General features: G+C 58.7%; 1 long non-coding RNA gene across 1 annotated transcript; it reads left to right on the top strand.

Annotated features, from left to right (window-relative positions):
- The first annotated feature begins 476 nt into the window (after positions 1-476).
- On the top strand, positions 477-1,206 carry LOC131424896 (uncharacterized). The gene is made up of 2 exons (XR_009228512.1): positions 477-790; positions 934-1,206. It is a non-coding gene; the product is annotated as an uncharacterized LOC131424896 (long non-coding RNA).
- The last annotated feature ends 16,840 nt before the right edge of the window (positions 1,207-18,046 follow it).

Below are 18,046 nucleotides of genomic sequence, written 5' to 3'. Positions count from 1 at the left end.
GCCTTTATTGGATATGCGATTTACAAACATTATTTCCTAGTTTGCGCCTTTCCATTCTCTAAATGCTCTTTCAGGGAGCAAGAGTTTTCTTTTTTTCTTTGGAAGGTCAGAACAGCTTGTTGAGCTGCATATACTTCACACGCCACACAGTTCAACCATTCAAGTGTGCCGCTCACTCAAAGATTCAGCCTATTTACAGATATGTGCACACATCGTGAGAGTCAGTGTTTCTTCCTTTATCACCTGCAAAGTAACCCCCCCAGCGGCTGTACCCCATTTCCTTGCACCCCATCTGAAGCCCTGGGCAACCACTAATGAAGCTTTGAATTTGGGTAACTCCAATCTATGAAGGGATTTTTTTTTCCTCTGTACTATTAAGTTTAATCACAATTAACCCGCTAACCTCCTTTATTAGCTCTAGCAAGGGTTTCTGGGTTTTGTTTTGTTTGCTTTTGGTGCTGAGGGTGGAGCGCCAGGAAGCCTGCAGGCAGAGGTCTGTGCGCCCCTGTTGCGCTCCCTCCTGAGCTGTGCTCAGCCCCAGCTGGGTGTTTTGGGTCATGAGCGTCAAAGGCGGCTCAAAGGTCAAAGGCGGCTTCCCTGTCCCCTCTCTAGTCTGGCTGCCTTTCTGTTCCTTGCTTCAGGAGCCAGAACCTCCAGCGTGGGACGCGGCAGGACTGGCCAGGGCAGACACAGCAGCTCCTGGTCACGCCTGATGGCTCTCGCCTTCCGGGTCACTGTGCCGTCACTGTCACTGCGTCACTGTGGGACTTTCACAGATGCCCCACGCCAGGTGAGGAGGCCCCCTCCTGTCCTAGTTTGCTGGAGGTTTTCTTTTGTTTGCAATTTTTTGTTTGTTTATTTTTTTAAGTCGGGAATGTTTTTTTTTTAAGATGGACACAATATCTTTATTTATTTTATTTATTATTTTTTTAGGTGGTGCTGAGGATCAAACCCAGTACCTCACAAGTGTGAGGCAAACGCTCTACCACGGAGCCACAACCCCAGCCCCAGGAATGGATTTTGCCAAATGCTTTTGTTTTTAGTTTTTTGCATCTATTTTGAGATAATCACCTGTTTTTTCCCCCTCTGTTAGGAATTGCATTGATTGCTTTCCAAATGTTAAGCCAACCTTTGTTCCTGAGATGGACTCCATCTGGTCAAGCTGAATTGTCCTCTTAATATATCATTGAATTTGATTTGCTAAAACTGAGACCCTATGTTCATGAGGGTTTGGGTCTGTAGTTGTCTTTCCCTAGAATGTCTTGCCTGATTTTTTGTAGCAGGTGACACCAGCGGAATCCATGTTCCGATTCTGGATTCTGGATCAATACTGAAGGTCGAGCCAACAGGATCTGTTGATGGATGGATGTGGAGGCGGGTGGCGGGGACGGGGGTCAGAGCCTGTTCCAGCCCTGTGGAGTCGGCTGCCTTTGTTGCTCGCTGGGTGCAGTGAGCTGGAGTCGGGAGAGTGTTTTGGTTAGGGGCTTGCACTTAGGGGTCAATGGCATAAAGACACAATTCAGGGCTTTGAACTGGGGGCAGTCGCCACTTGCGCCTTTATCTTAATCTACACTGAGGCATTATTGGCCTTCTGCCATGATGATTGAGTACTGGATCCAGTTCTGTTCCTGCCCCTTCTGAAGGACGCTGTACATAACACCCTGCACGCACGCAGCTGAGCGGGACATGCTGACCGGCTCTGGTGTCTCCTTTGGTTCTCAGTCTTCCTGTAGTTTTGCTGGCTTCCTCCAGTATGTTCTTGGGTTCTTCCAGCTTGGCTTGGACAGGCAAGATCCCTGAAAGGTGGGGAAGGTTGATTTGGGGCTGGGTTGAGAGAGACCTGGGAAGCTGGTAAGGCGTCCTTCCTTCCCCGGCTTCCTCCATGCTTCTGCAGGCACCAGGGTCCCCCTCCTGCTGATCAGGAGCTGTGGGTGGTTTGGCGTTTGAGGAGCATGACTGGTTGCTCCAGGTGCTGGGGCAGAGTGTTTCCAGAGGAGACTGGCACAGGTGGGTTGGGCTGAGAGGGCGAGACCTGCCTTCAGTGTGGGTGGGCGCAGTCCTGTCCACTGAGCCCAGACAGAGCGAAAGGTGGTGGCGGTGAGTTCTCACTCTCTTCCAGAGCAGGGACACCCTCTCTGCCTGCCCATGGGCCTTAGCACTGCACCTCTGCTCTAGACCCCGGGACTCTCCCGTGTCCCAGGCTCCTGGCTTGCAGCCAGGACCGGGAGTTACACCGTGGGCTTCCCTGGTCTTGGGCCTTTGGACCCGGGCTGAGCAGTGGGACTGACCCTGCACTAGATCTCCTAGTACTAGCCCCGCCGCCTCCCTGCTTCTGGGAGTACTATAGTCCCCTCATCCCTGGTTATTTTTAGGCCCTGTCCCTGCAGGCAAGATCCCAGGAGTCCCAGCAGGCAGGTGTCTGCAGCTGCCACCTTGAGGGGTCCTTCCAGGCCAGCTGAGGTGGGGACCAGGTATGTGCAATGATGTAGCTGGTGCTGTCCCCCGACCTCGGTCCCCCGCAGCAGCACAAGGAGGAGGGTACTGGGTGGGTGCGGGGCCAGGCCTTCAGGCATGGGCAGAGATCTCGTGCTCAGCAGAAGACACTCGCACCAGCCTGCGGGTCCCCAGAGAGCATTGCCCCTGTGCAGCCCCGGTGCAGCCTCAGCGCTGCCCCACGGAGCCTGTGGACCTCAGGGCGGCTGATCCTCCCTGCCTTGGGAGCCACTCGCCGACGGGAGGGCCTCCTCCTTCTCCCATCCTACGTCTGCTTGGTTCCAGGAAGTCGGGGAGTGTGACCCCCCAGCCCTTAGTTTGAGTCCTGGAGGGGAGGTGACAGTGAGAGAGGACAGAGGACCCTCTGCAAGGCGGACCTGGCGATCTTGCTGCACAGGGCTGCGGGTGGAGCAGGGAGACGGGGTAAGAGGGACGATAGGGACATGCACAGCCTCGAGGTGGAGCTGGCAGGGCTGTGGGCACTCAGTAGAGGCTGGAAACGCCCTCTCCTCCTCCCTCCGCCTTGTCATTGCTGCCACCATCATTGTCACAGTCACGGTCCTCATCGCCATCACTGTAGGCAGGACCGCGTCCCATTCCTGCGTCTTCCTGCCACTGTCAACTCAGCATCGTCCGGGGCTTGTAGCTCCCACTCCCATGTCCCCGGGTATTGGAAACACAAACCCACCCCTCCCAACCCAACCCGAGTCCCCTCCCTCCTCCCCCAGCCCCCCAAAGCCCCTTGGATGCCCACCCAGAGGCGGCACATTCGGGGGCACCAGTCTCTGTGCTTGCTCGGGACCCAGGGTGGGGGGCACGTTTCTGAGGTCTGTTGGTCCAATGTTGAGGCTGATCTTCGTGAGGCTGGTCACTGGGTTGTGGGCAGTGACACCCTGGAGAGACCACGGGTAACAAAACGGGTGTAGCAAGGGTCCTGAGAGGGCACTCTTGCAGGAGGCCCCCTTTGGCCTTGGAGGAAAACCACTGGTAACTCTCAGGGAGACCCAATCAGAAGCCCAAGGAGGGGCCACAGGAGGCCAGAAGTGGGCGGCGGCCAGGGCAGGAGCAAAACAGGCAGCAGTAGCGGGGCTGCCTGGTGAGGACCGGAGAGACCGGAGCCGCGCTTTCTCTTGCCCTGGTCCCGGGCAGCCCTGTTCAGGGACGGAAGGAGGCTTCAGGCCCGTGGCATCTTCTGAGTTTTGTACAAGTGAGTTGTGACTTATCGTAAAATAGAATTTAAATTAAAATGGAAGGAAGGAACCATCCTCAGAAAATTATGCTAACAAGGCCAGGCCAAGGGGCACAAGGGACACAGCGCCGTGGAGTTCGCTGCTCAGAGGAGCCAAATGGGGTCTCAGTGTGACCCAGGCCCCTGCTCCCGCTCACACACTGTGTACCCCTCCAAGACCGTGTGGAGACTTAGTCCCCGGTGCAGCAGTACTGAGAGGTGTGGGCTTCGGGGGGTGACAGAGCCATGAGGCTTCAGCCCTCGTGAGTGAGATTAGCCCCTCAAGAAAGGGCTCCAGGTGAAGGTCGCGTTCCCTGGCCCTCCCACCCTCCTCCACATGAGGACGCAGCAAGGAGGCTCCATCCTGGAAGCAGGAAGCAGCTCTGGCCGGACATCAGTGCCAGCGACCTGTCTTGGACTTCCTGGTCTCCAGAACTGTAAGAACTAAACTTCTCTTCATTCTGATTCACTCAGCCTCAGGCATTTTGTTATAGCAGAACAAACAAATCCTCAAGAGACCTCTGAAAGCAGGGTCTCAAAGAGATGTTTCTATGCCCACGTTCTTAGCAGGGCTTTTCACAATAGCTAAAAGGTGAGAGCAGCCCAAGGCCCATTGACAGGTGAGTAGATGGTCAAGATACGGCCCCTCCGTACAACGGGATATGATTCAGCCCAACACCTGCCATGGCCAGCAGGCACAAAGGACAAGAGTGAGTTTTCCCTCATCTGTGGAGTCTCTTGAGCAGACAGGAAGTGGAATGGGCGGCCAGGGACTGGGGAGGAGGAAGGAGGGGCTGCTGGTTCATGGGGGTTCCAGTTTTGGAAGATGAAGAGAGCTCTGGAGATGGACGGCGGCGACCTTCGCACATGGGCATGTAAGGTCACCAACTGTGCACTTAAACTTGATCAAGATGGTAACTTACCATGTCTGTCTTACCACCGGGAAATAAATTGAAAAAAATTGATTTCAAGATGGAGCCAGGTCTGGTGGCACACACCTGTGATCCCCATGACTCAGGAGGCCAAGGCAGAGGAGGGCAAGTTTAAGACTAGCCTCAGCAAGTTCACGAGACCCTGTCTCAAAATAAAGGTGAGAAAGGGCTGGGGAGGGAGCTCAGGGCAGCGGTGGAGCACCCTGGGTTCCATCCCTGCTACCAAACAAAAGAAGCCACTTCACAGCACAGCAGGAAGGGGCACGTGCAGAAAGGGGGTCAGAAAGTGAAACGTGGAATGACCTAAGGCCCAGGGTCCCCACCCCAGACACCCCCCCCCCAGCACTGAGAACAGGAGTCCAAGGGCGCCCGGCCACACCAAATGCGGAGAGAATCCCGTGCCATCCGTTCGATTGGCAACCTTGGTCCCGCTGTCAGAAGGAATGATGCCTGACACCGGCTACCACAGGTGGGACTGACACAGGGTGAAAGAGAGCCCGTCCCAAGGCTGCGTCTCACGTGGTTCTGCTCACACAAATCATATCCAGAACAAGTAAATCCAGGGAGACGGGGCGGTTGCTGAGGTCTGGGGAGGGACCGAGGATGGCTCTGAGTGGCATGGGGTCTCTTTCTGGGTGTTGGAACATTCTAGAACTGGAGAGAGGCAGCTTCCAACACCAGGGAGGGGTGACTAAGAACAGCGTCTCCTTCACTTTCAAATGATGAATCGTTACTTGAATTTACTTCACTGAAAAGGGGGAGTTGAGTGTATTTAAATTTGTTCAAGGGGCACAGGCATTTCTTTATCTGCCACTTGACACTGTCACTTGACCACATTTCTTACTGAATTATTGAATTCTGAAAAATTGATTTGTGGGCTGGGGCTATAGCTCAGTGGGTAGAGTGCTTGCCTTGTATGTACAAGGCCCTGGGTTCGATCCCCAGCACCAAAAAAAAAAAAATGATTTGTCATCTTTTTTTTTTCCCAATCTCCTTTGTAATGAATTGCACATCGTTTCTCAATTTCCAATATTTTCTGAGTTTGGCTATGAAGATTTAAAAATGATAACTGTAGCCAAATCCAGTTGTTTTTTATGGCATCTGGTTTGGAAATAAAATTTACAATCATTAAAAACTTTCTCTGCACTCTCGTAGCACCCGTCAGCTTTACCTGGGATTTATCCCGTGTCAGGTATGAGGTTCAGGTTCAACTTCACCTTTAGTCTGGACGGATCCTGGGTTGCCCTACCACCATTCAATCTCCATTTTTGCTGGGTGTGGTGGTGTGCACCTGTAATCCCAGATACTCAGGAGGCTGAGACAGGAGGATTGCAAGGTAGAGGCCAGCCCAGGCAACTTAGCAGGACTCTGTCTTAAAAAAAAAAAGCTTGGGGGGAGCAGTGTAGAGCACTTGCCTAGCGTGTGCAAGACCGGGCCCCTCAGAGATGAGCTCCTGGGGTCAGATTCCGAGACTCAGCATCAGGGCTGTGGGTTCTTATTGTGGTGCCTTCTCAGCGCCTCTGTTGGGACTGGGGGGAGTGAAAGCAGAGGCTAAGCTGGGCTGGCCCAAGGGAGCAGTGCTGGGGGCCAGCTATGGGACAGTGCTGGGGGGCAGCTATGGGACAGTGCTGGGGGCCAGCTATGGGACAGTGCAAGTGCCCAGGTCCTGGAGGGCTCTGAGCAGCACACAGTGTCCACTGCTGCCCACCACCAACCCCAGCACCCAGGGCCACCCACCCCATCAGCCCTCTAGCCCCTGACATCCACTTGCGTTATGTGCCCCATGGGGAAGGAGGCCTCCGCCGCAGCTGGCCCTGGGCTGGCTCCTCAGGCTGCCTCAACACGTTCCACACAGGGTGGCCGACAGCACCGAGGCTGATTCTCCCAGTTCTGGGGCCAGAGGTCTGACATGGGGGGGTCGGCAGAGGTCCAGGGGAGGGTCCTTCACATGGCCTTCTGTGGCCGCCGTCTCTTCTGTCTCTGATGAGACTGGTCACTGGATTTAGGATCCACTGGGGTAACCCAGGGTGATCTCAGTTCAGATCTTTAACTTTAGTCACATCGACAAAGACCTTATCTCCCCAAAAAAACAGGTTCACAGGCTTCTGGGGCCAGGCCTTGAACCTCTCTTTGGGCCACCATTCGACCCACTCTGGTCTGTCCCTGGGGAGGCCAATGAGAGGCAGGTCTGTGGACACCCCAGCTCCGACTCTGTGGCTGCTCTGGGGCTGGAGGTGACATAGCCTTCGTCCCCCATTCTCCCACGTGTGGCCATGGAGCGAGGGTGGAGGTGGGTGCCCCGTCCACTCCTGCCCCTGGCCCCGTGTGTCCCACCTACTGGGTACACGGCCTGGAATGGCGCTGGTTCCAGTGTGCTCTGCTTTGCCAGGATCATGTCACCTCCTTGGGTCATCTCAGCTGCGTCTTCCAGAGCCAGCAGATCCCATGGTCAGGGTCCACTCCCACTCCTTTGGCATAAATGGGTCCCTTGGTCTGAAGTGGGAATCGGGCTTCCCGTCCCCAGGTTGCTGGGCAGTGCTGAAGGCAGCTGGCCCCGGCCTCCGGTTGTGCAGCTGCGCGGGAGGGGCCTGCACACCTGACTCGGTGGCTCTGAGGTGACCCAGCTCATGACTGGCGGTCCTCGTTGCCTCGGTTGCCACTGGTTGGTCAGCTCTCCAGCCAGGCCCAGGGCAGCCCCGAGCGTGGGCAGACAATGTGCCCTTCCCAGGGGTCCGCCTGTGACTCCCGAGGGGCTTGCCATCAGCCCAGCCTGGCTCTCTTTTCCTGCACAGTATCCAGGGTCCCAGGGCCGCAAGGCAGAGCCGCCCTGCTGCAGAGCCCCCTCCCACTCTGGGTCTCTCGGGGCCTTTCACGCATCCAGTGCCGAACAACCTGAGCCTCAGACAGAGGAGTCCTCCCAGGTGCAGAAGAGGGGCCAGACCCTGGCTAGCGCCCTGCGTGCCTTGGCCATCTGGACCCTGAGACCTGGTGGGGTCTCCCTCCCCGGCAGGCCCGTGCCTCATCAAGGCTCCCCAAGGCTGGCCGCTTCCTGCCCACCCGGTCAACGCGACAGCAGATAGCATTGGTGTAGTGGTCTCACGTGACGCTGTCTGGGAGGTGGGCCTTCGGGATGTGTCATGATGGGCGCAGGCCACGGTCCTGCCTCGGGACGCTGCGCGGGATGGAGGAGAATGCCCTGCTGGGCCAGGGTCCCTTGTCATGGGCCTGAGGCCTGTCACTCTGCACCAGCCAAGCAGCGCCTCTGGAGGGCAGCAGACCGGGGGTGACTCCGTGGCCCTCTCCTGTCGTCCTCCAGACTGTGCCTGTGTTTTGAAGAGTGAGAGTAGCCAACGAATGGGCAGGTGAACGAGCCACCACCCTGAGCCCTGTAGGCCCTGACCACTGATGTCCCCAGATGACACCCTCCCCTGTGCACCGTCTTAGAGGAGGGATGGCATCTTCGGAGCCAGATGCTGCCATAACAATGTGCCTTCCAGTCAGTGGCTTGAAACGTCACGGGCCGGGAGCCAGAAGTCCAAAAAGGCTCGGAGGGCCCCGTGCTCCCGGCCCCGGCCCCTCCTCCGTCCTCAGAGCTGGTGGGATCAGGCGGAGCCCCTGTGGCATCACTCCGACTGCCACAGCTTCCTGCCCTCCTGCCTCCCTCTGTCACCTATGACGACCCTTGTGATGACTCGCCCCCACTCAGACTCCGCGGGATAACAGCCCCCCTCCCCTGGCCTGGAGGACAGGACAGAGTCCAGGGACGCAGTGTGGACTTCTCTGGTGTTGTCACCCTGGCACCAGGTCTGAACCCCTTGGAGATGATAGTAAGGGGTGGCCTGGAGGTGACTAGGTCACCTTCTCCCATGTGAGATCACGTGCGGGGGTGCCATCTACGGACCGGGAAACAGGCCCTGGGGTCTGCTGGCTCTGGTGTAAGGGACTTCCGGGTGCCAGGCTGAGTGACACGGGTCAGTTGATAGGAGCTGCCAGCTGACGGTGTTTTGTTACAGCAGCTTGCACAGCCTGACACCTGCCCACCAACAGGGCCATGTCCTCGTTGAGAAAGCTCTTGCTTCATGGACTAATGAGCGGCCGTGGGGTGCAGTCTATGCTGTTATACAGTCAGGGACACTGTACCTTTTCTCCAGTATGTGGCACATGGCCAGAATTACTTCAGGGAAGGGCCAAGGGAATTCTGATCATTGCACTGTTCATGGGGTGGTGGGCCCTTCCATATGGGGACCTGGCCTGCAGGATTTGGGGTCTGGTGTAGGTCTGATAGCTGGGGAGGGGGCCTGCCTGATCTTTTATGACATGGCTTGATGGTCCCTTGGGCCATTGTTCCATTAATCGTCCTCAGCTCTCTCTAAGGGTCAGTACCCAGCATCAGACACCAACCTGTCCTTGCTGATCACCATGGAAACCATGCCCACACTCTCGCGGTGACACATGCTTGGTCCTGGGGTTCTAGCACCTCTGTGGGGACCAGGGACCCAGTATTTCCTTTGTCAGTCTGGGCTGCAGAGGAACTGACCAACAGGCCCCCCTCACCACAGGGGTAAATCCACCAGCCTGAGGTGCGCTCAGCGTGGAGGGCTCGCCCGGCGCGCACAAGGCCAGGTCCCTCCCCAGCACCGCAGAACAAAACGAAGCAAACCAACCAGGCAAACTTTTGCCAATGGGAAAATACAGCTCATTGGGGCTTTTAATTTTGTCTGATTATCCTTAAGATTGAGGATTTGTCAGACGTTCACTGAACAACTTTTATTTCTTCTTTGTAAACTATTTGTGTTCTTTGAATGATCTTCTTCTTTTTAATAAACTTTGGAGGCTAGAGGAGTCTTAGACTTGCAGAGAAGCTGTGTGGCTGCACGGAGAGCTCCAGGTGCCCATGGCCAGTGTCCCCTACATTGACACGGGTGTGGACATTTCTCACAGTGAGTGAACCAGCATTGACACCCGGAACTCTGTGCTTGAAGCAGATTTCCCCGTTCTCCCTAACGTCCTCTTCCTGCCCAGGATCCCACATGACAATTGGTCCCCATGTCTCCTTGGGCTCCTCTTGATCTTGACACCTTCTCAGCCTTTCAATGACCCTGGAAGTTTTTTTGTTTTGTTTTTGTTTTATTTTTTTTGGGGGGGGGGGCTGATACCAGGGATTAAACTCAGGGGCACTCGACCACTGAACCACATCCCAGCCCTATTTTGTATTTTATGTAGAAAACAGGGTCTCACTAGTGGCTCAGTGCCTTGTTTTTGCTGAGGCTGGCTTTGAACTCGTGGTCCTCCTGCCTCAGCCTCCTGAGCCCCTGGGATTGCGGGCGTGGGCCACTGCTCCCAGAGATCCTGGAGACCCTAAGGAGCCTGGCTAGGGGTTCTGCAGAGGGTGCCCCTGTGAGTGACGGCTGACTGTGCTCTGAGGACAACCATGGGGGCAGAGCGTGCGTACCTGGCTGTGGACGGACTCGACCACCTGGCCGAGGGGGTTTGTCAGCCCAGTCACTCTGTGGCCTCTTTTCAGACTTCCTGTGCCTTTTTAGTTTCTCTCTAATTTGACCCCCATTTTCGCGGCACTGAGGTGCAACCAGGGCTTCGTCATGCTAGGCCAGCGCTGTACCCCCGAGCCACACCCCCAGCCCCAGGTGACTTGTCTCAGAAAATGAGCCTTTTAAATGGGCCACGCTGTGGCATTCCTTGCTGTGCCTGGCCCTTGCCCTCGTGTTGGTGTTTGTCCCCTGTCTGGGAGTCCACAGGTCTGGGTCCTCAGCGCCTCCCCTGGCGTCACCCGCAGCCCAGCGGCTCCTCAGGGTGGGGAGCTCAGTGCTAAAACCGAGGACAACTAGTCCCCATTAGTGACCGGTCCCTTCCCACACTTCACTCCAGCAAACGCCTGGTAACGGGGCGCTCTTCCTAGAACCCAAACCCACCCCCTTTCTCTCCTGCTGGACTCCCAAGCCCTTCAGGATATAATCCACCCCATAGCAGGGCGAGACCCTTCCCCTCCTGCCCTGACAGCACCGCCCCCTGCCTCTCCTGACACATCAAGGGCAGCTCTGCACCAGACAGCACAGCTGGGGAGGCCGGGCTGCAACGGGACAGAGAGCACCTTTACACCTTTGGTCTTTTTTTGCTCTGAAATTGCACCAGTTCCCATAAACTAGGAAGCTTAAAACTGCAGAACGGGGCCAGGCACGTTGGCCCCGCCTACAAGCCCAGTGGTTTGGGAGGCTGAGGCAGGAGGATTGCAAGCTTGAGGCCAGCCTCAGCAACTTAGAGAGATCCTGTCTCACAATAAAAAACAAATTGACGTGGCTGGGGCTGGGGCTCAGCGATAAAGCGCTCGTCTAGCACGTGCGAGGCCCTGGGTTCAGTCCTCAGCACCACATATAATAAAGGTATTGTGTCGACTACAACTAAAAAATATTTTTTTAAAAAAAGAAGAAAATTTAAAATCAAACTGACTGCAGATGTTGCTTGGTGGCAGAGCACCGGGGTTCAGTCCCCAGTACCACAAAACAAATAAACGAGTGACCACAGCAGGACGCAGGAGGGCACAGTCCCGGGGCTCTGGGGGCCTAAAGTGCAGGTCCTCCTGTGGGTTTCCTGGGGCCCCCTGGGGGCTGGAGGCAAGAGCAAGCCTTGGCACCCCATGACTTCACTCCCAGACGTGAGCCCCATCTCTGCCTCCCCCAGCATGGGTCCTCCCCACATGTCCCTGTGTCCACTCCCATCCTGCGAGGACACCAGGTTTAGGGTCCACCCTGGAGATCCAGCTGGCCTCGTCTCAGGGTCCTCCAATAGCCACGCCTGCAAAGACCCCGTTTCCTCCTTTCTGAGGTTTGCTGGGCGTGAACTTTGGGGCTGCTATTCAGGAATTCTGGGGGCTGATCGTGCTGCTGGAGAGACGGAGGCCGGAGTCTGCGTCAGTTCTCAGGACGGAGCGAGCTGGGTCATGCTGTGAGGCCCTGCTGCTCTTTGAGGGGTGGATGTCCCCACTGCAGACACCAAGGGGGGTGCAGGGCCAGGAGCCCGGCGCCTGGGATCACACCTGAGGGAGGAGGAGCAGGCAGGACCGGCAGAGGACTCTGTCCACCCAGTGGGTTCTGCAGGAGGGTGACTCCTCAGGGTGTCTGAGTTGGGGGACCAGCACTGGGTTCTTACTCCCCAGCCTCCAGGGTCCCAGGATACCTGCTGCCCTGGGAGGGCTGTGTCCTCGCCGAGGCCTCTCTTCTGTGGAGTTGAGCCCCCAGGGCAGCAGCAGAAGCAGCCAGATCTGGGGTGTCAAACCTTGGGGCCACTGCCTTGGGCCACGTGTGGTCTGTGCACCTGATCCACCACCCTGCTGGTGGCCACGCCCCTGCCGCACGACCTGGACCAGGACCCAGCCAGAGGCCTGCTTCTCGGCAGATCCGTGTTCTTATGGGAAGGTTAGGACTCTCCATCCGACTCCCCATGGACCTGTGGCTGCAGAAACAGCCCAGCCACGCTGCCCGGGCCTCCCATGGACACAGGGATCTCACTCCCAGTGGGGCCAGGCTGAGGTGGTCATGCTCAGGGGCCCTGCCCTTGCTCTTAGAAAAGGCCTGAGGGCGGAGCCTCTGGACCTGGCTCCTTCGGAGCTTCTGTCCCCCAGGACCCAGCCCTGGTGGTCCGAGAGCCCACCCTGCCCTGGGAGAGCCCCATGCTAACCTCATGTGGGTGAGGCCTCCCGGGGACCCCAGTCCCCCAACCCTCGCAATAGCCTGAGCCACTCTATCCTGTTTTTTTCCAGTTTGTTTCTTTGAGACAGGGCCTCCCTATGCTGCCCATCAAACCTACCTCTTGCCTGGCCTCCTAGGGGGCAGGACAACAGGTGTGGGCCACCACACAGGCCACTCTGCCCACTTCACAATGCGGAGCTCGGGAGGGCAGTGCCTGCGGCTTCTGGATTCTGGTGGCAAAGGGTCCTCCCCTGAAGAAGGTCTGAGGGAGCTGGCTGGGGCCCCTCTGGGGACTGCTGGCCTCAGAGCATCCTCAGCCTGGGACACCAAAGACACCAGAGTCTCTGGGATCACAGCCCTGCTGAGTGACTGGCCACAGGGCTGGCCAGCCCCACCCCTTTTGGGAAGGGGTATAAAAATAGATGGACTGACCTCGGAGGGCCCACCCAGCCTCCCCAGCACCCTCCCCCAGCAGCCCTCCCCCAGGTCCCTCCTGCCTGGCCTGGCCTCCAGAGTGTAAGAGGCCCAGGGACAGAACCAGAGGGGCCCCACCCCTGCCAGCCCTGCTCTGGGCCCCTGGTGACCACAGAAGTTGCCAGGCACATGACACTGGTGAGGAGCAGAAGGTTCTGGAGACTGTCCAGGCTGGGGCAGGGGTAGAGGTGGCCACAGAGCAGGTGGACAAGTTCTGTGGTGAGGGAGGAAGGCGATTTTGCAGAATCAACAACGGTTCAGGGGTGAGACCTTCAGACCCAGGGGAAACGGTGAGGCGCGCGGCCAGCAAGGGGGTTCGAGGCCGAGAGCTGGCCCGGAGCAGGACTCGCCTGGGAAGGACGATGACAGCCTCGGGTTAGCGCAGACCCAGGCCCGCTCTGCGTCTGCTCCTCATTGTGCCCAACCCTGGGATGTCAGTACGTCCGCCTCGTCTTACAGGGAGGTGATCAAGGCTCAGAGAAGCGAGGTGACCTGTGGAAGTCGTCCAGTTAGGGAGAGCCGAGATAAAGGAAAGCCCGGTTTCTGGTGTGACACTACTTCCCGTGGCCTCCCTGTGCGGAGGGGAGCCCAGCCATCGTGAGCTCCCTGGTCTGACCACTCCTGGGCCAGAGCCCACCACCAGGGGCACTTGGGATCTCCGGGGCGCCCTGGAGTCTGGAGGCAGCAGGGCACCTCAGTGGCCTTCCCTGTCCGGGCTGGGCAGCATGGATGATGGAGAGAGGGCCAGCTCTGGCTCCTGGTTCATGGTCACACCCCGTCATCTGTGCGGTTGAGGCCCAGGGAGGGCCTTGCTGCCGCATCATGTGGGTGCTGGGGCAGGGGCAGGTACCAGGCTTCACGTCTCTGTCCAAGGGTGTCCCGGACTGGAGCCGGACCTTGGTGGAGTTCCCTCCAAAGACCAGGCTGGGCCTCCGCCTCTGGTCTCCATGCGCTGTCTAGGGGGCCTGTTCCTGACCCCTGGTCCGCCCCATCTGACTTCTGTAACCCCCTCCCCTGCCCTGAAGCCCCTTCCCTGCTCCCTCCAGGCTGTCCTCCCTGTAGGACAGGGGCCTCACCAAGTCCCTGGGTGGTCAGTTGGCCTCTGGGCTCTCAGGCCTTTCTCGCTGGGCCCACTCCTGCCTCGGATGTCCTCCGTGGCCAGGAATAACCCAGTGACTCAGGCGCGCTGGCTGCCGTGACCCCGTTCTGGGGCCTTTCCCTCACAAGGCGACGTGGGAGGGACATGCGAGCACAGAGATCCCTTCCCCCTACTTGTGCATCCTGCGCTCGTTTACTGGGCCAGCTCCTTTCCCAAGGCACGTGTGTGTGCATGTGAGTGTGTGCACATGGGTCTGCTTGGGTGGGTGGTCGGGAGAGGCCACAGGGGCAAGTGACGTTGGAGGGGGGCTGGAGGGGCTGAGGGCCAGGCAGAGCACTTCTGAGGGGCAGAGCTGAGGGCAGCGGAGGCAGAGAGGGGCCAGAGGCAGGGCTGGGTGGCTGAGGAAGGCTGTGGTGGGAACAGGGGTGGCCAGGGCCAGAGAAGGAGGAGACCAGGGGCTGGGGCAGATGGGCAGGGGCTGCTGCCCCGGGAGGGCTCTGGCTTTTTCTCTGGATGCAGTTGGGGGGGGGGGCAGGTCAGGACAGACAGGAGCCTGCTGGGGCCCAGAGCAAGAGCCAGGCCAGGCCCTAACACCAGCACCCTGACAGACTCCCACCTGGGCCGGCCTGGTGGTCCTGGGGGGTCCTGGGCAGTCCTGCCAAGTGTGTGGCTGGGCAACCTGGCCAGGGCACCAGAGTGACCTCTCTCCTGGGGAATGAAGGAGGGGTGCCAAACCTGACCAGCGGGGTAATTACTGCTGGTCTCCTGCTCTTGCCTGGGGAGCCTGCCCACCACACCCACCTAGCCGGCCCCGCCTCGCCACCCCACTGGCCCTGCAGCATTCCCTCCCCAGGGCGGAGCTGACCCCTGGCCGCCTGCTGCCTCGGCCTGTGAGTCACAGGGCCCACCTTGGGCAGGGCAGTGCTGGCCAGGGGCTCCACCAGGACGTCAGCATCGCCCCGCAGTGTGGACAGATTCTGCTCCTGGCTGCTTCCTGTGTGAGTGAGAGGCTCCCTCACTTGTCACCCAGGCGAGATCGCGGGCGCACCCTGGCATTTCCTCCTCGTCTTTTTAATCCATTCACATATTTTTAAACAATGAAATCAGGATGTACCTACTAATTAATAACCTCAGGAATATTTCCCATGACACTTAAGATATTTAACACCCTTATTGAGCTATAATTAGTATACCATAAATTCTCTCATTGAAAGTATGAAATCTGGAGGCTTTTAGCAAATTCCCATTGTGCCATGTCACCGTAGTCCAGCTCCGGGACACTTTCGTGGCCCCCAAGAAACCCTGCCCATCAGCCATCACCGCCCACTGCCCTCCCTCCCCCGCCCCAGGAGGCCACTCATCTATTCTCTGTCTCTATGGATTTCCTGTCTCGGATGTTTCGTGTCAGTGCATGACACAAAGGTCTTGGGGACCTCAGTATTGGTGAAGCCCTGTGTTGATTGGGTGTCAGCGCCTGTGGGTGGGCCCTGCTTCCCAGCTGGGCACTCGGGTGGTTTGGGGCACGGCTCTGCCTCGGGTGACCTAAAGGTGGGATTATAAGGGTGGGATGGGATGGCATCTCGCCCCTGGCTTTTGTGCATAGGACCCTGCCCACATGGTCACTGGATCCTCGCCAGGGAACAGGGCCCTCCTACTCTGCTCACAAGTGTGCCCCATTCCCTCAGCAGAGACTCCACAAGTGTTGGATCAGGACTCTCTTCACCATCACTGGGACCCAGGACACATCTGTCACTGCTCTTCCAGGTCTCCACAAATGCTGCTGGGCTGTCCCTCCTGGAGAGAGACTGTCATCCTGATGATGGAGGTGATTACTGGAAAGAGCTGCCCAGGGTGGGTCACAAAAGTGGGTCACTCAGCGTGAAGGGAGAATTTACCGTCCCACCAAGCCCAAGCCCAGGCCCTAGACCAGCACAGGCTGCAGAGTAAAAGGGCCATGCTTCCACCGCTCATGACCTGATGTCAAAGGAAATTCCCAAACTAGTCACAGCCATGGTCAACCACTAACCCCCAAGGGGCGTCTCAAAATGCCAGCTCACCCAGCACTCAGTGTGGACAGGGAAGTGTCTTGAGGTCTGCGCCAGTGTCCCCTGTGCACGGGGACCCACAGGCCCAGTCTGGCCACTGAGGTCCACCCATGGTCCCTAGGAAGTCCTTTCCCTCAAAATGTTACCAACACTTTGGCATGACACTTGCCCAGTCGTTGCTGAGGTGTGCGCTGTGTGTGGAGTGCCTGCTGTGGGCCACGGGCATCACACACCTGCAATGTGGGCACGCGGGCAAGCCGACACCCTCTGACAGCTGTGTCTCTCCTGCAGGAGGCATGACACTGCTCCCAGGGGTCTCCCATTCTCCTTGGAGTGGACAACCTGAGGGCTATCCCCACAGAGGGCTCTCCGTGGCATGACCTTGGGTGCTAGGGAGAGGTGAACAGGGGAGGTACATTGTCCAGACCTTGGGGGGTCGGCCTGTTCCAGAAGGGGGTCCCTTTTGAAGTCTGGAGTCACACCTGCCTGAAATGGCAGTAGCACCTTCTATCTGACGGTGACGAGACCTCTCTGAATTCCGTGACCCTGTGGGGGAATTCACATTTTACCACAGAGAACTGCGACAGAGTGAGCCTGGTGTGAGAGGCGGTGGGCTCAACCTCCAGCCAGCACCTGGGCACGGACCCCTGGGCTCCAGCAGAATCCTATGCGGGGTCCGTGCTGGGCGCCTTGGTAGAGGCCACAGGCTGGGGCAGGACCTCCTGTGGCCGACTCTGCCAGCCCCGGCTGGGCAGCAGGGAAGGGCTAGGGGTTCGGACCCACCTGGCGAGGCTGGCCTCCTCAGCTGCAGCCTGCCCAGGCCTCCCTTGCCTCTGTCCCCTGCTGGCCGGGTGCGTGTTTCAAGGGCCCACCATGCTGGGTGCAAGGCCACGAGCCTGGCCCCTGCGCTCCCTCCTCGCCGTCTCGGCTCCGGAGCAGCCGAGCAGCCGAGCAGCCGAGCCCAGGAACAGGTGGGGCTGCCCCTGCAGCCTGTCCCGAGCACGCTGCCCGTGCAGCCCTCGCCGACCTCTGCACACCTTCCCTGGCACTGCGCCAGGCCTCTTCATGTGCTGGCAGTGCCAGGACCTCTCCCTGGAGGGGGGCAGTGGCTTCTTGGCCCTGTGCCCAGCCTAGGCCTCACCCAGAGCAGGTGCTGCTCCCTGATCCAGGAGCCGCCTCCTTTTACAGAGATGAAGTCCCTGCTGCTCACTTGTCACCCTGGGAGTTAGGTAACCCAGAGGGCAGCAGGGCCCAGGTCCCAAGCAGCGTGGGTGCGGCCCAGCTCTGCCCGTCCCCGCTGTGAAAACTGCATCCGTTCCCGACTGCTCTGCACCTCAGTTTCCCTCTAAGGAAGCCCCCGTCTCCCCCAGAAGTCGCCCCTTTCCAGCCTCCTGGGGCCTTTGCACAACAGCCAGGGTTGGAGCTGGGCTGGGAGGCGGGCCTCCTTTGCCTTCTCTCCTGTGCCCAGACTGCACAGTGCCCAAGCGGGGAGGAGCCGGGCTGGCCCTGGCTGTGCTCTTGGCGCCCTGCTGCAAAACGGGTCTGTGAGGGTCCCAGGGTGGGCGGGTGTGGGGTAGGAGGCTCCCAGCACCCACCCAGGGCAACACCCCGTCAGCCTGGTTCCTGTGCCCTGGAGGGAAGGGGCGTGAGCGGGACGTCTCCACTGGCAACCAGACTGTCGCCGAGCAACCTGTGCCCAGGACCGCTGTGCCCCAGGGAGCCCTGAGGGGGTACCGTGCAGCTCTGCACAGCCCCTCCAGGTGGGGGCGCAAGTGGCAAAGGGCAAGAGCATGGCACCACCAGTTCCAGAGCCAGCTCATGTGTCCCCTTGCTGGAGCCGCCAGGGGAGGGCTGAGCGGCCAGTTGCAGCCACCGTGGGAGAACAGCCAGCCCTGGGCGGAGGCCAGCAGCACTGGGACCCTCGCAAGTCCCTTCCCTTCTGGAAAGCAGGGGTGGCAAGGCCTGCCTGGGCAGGGAGAGAGGTGTGCCCAGCTGCAGGAGGACCCTCTGAGCGCCGCCCAGGCTCTGGCTGGGTGCAGTGGACAGCAGCACCCCTGAGTGGCAGGTTGTGT

The sequence above is a fragment of the Marmota monax genome, unplaced genomic scaffold (genome assembly GCF_021218885.2).
Source record: "Marmota monax isolate L192 unplaced genomic scaffold, Marmota_monax_Labrador192_F-V1.1 WCK01_AAM20220418_F8-fsc00220, whole genome shotgun sequence".
NCBI classification, from domain to species: domain Eukaryota; kingdom Metazoa; phylum Chordata; class Mammalia; order Rodentia; family Sciuridae; genus Marmota; species Marmota monax.
The sequence above is the reverse complement of the archived record's forward strand: the minus strand, read 5'-3'. Positions and strand labels throughout refer to the sequence as shown.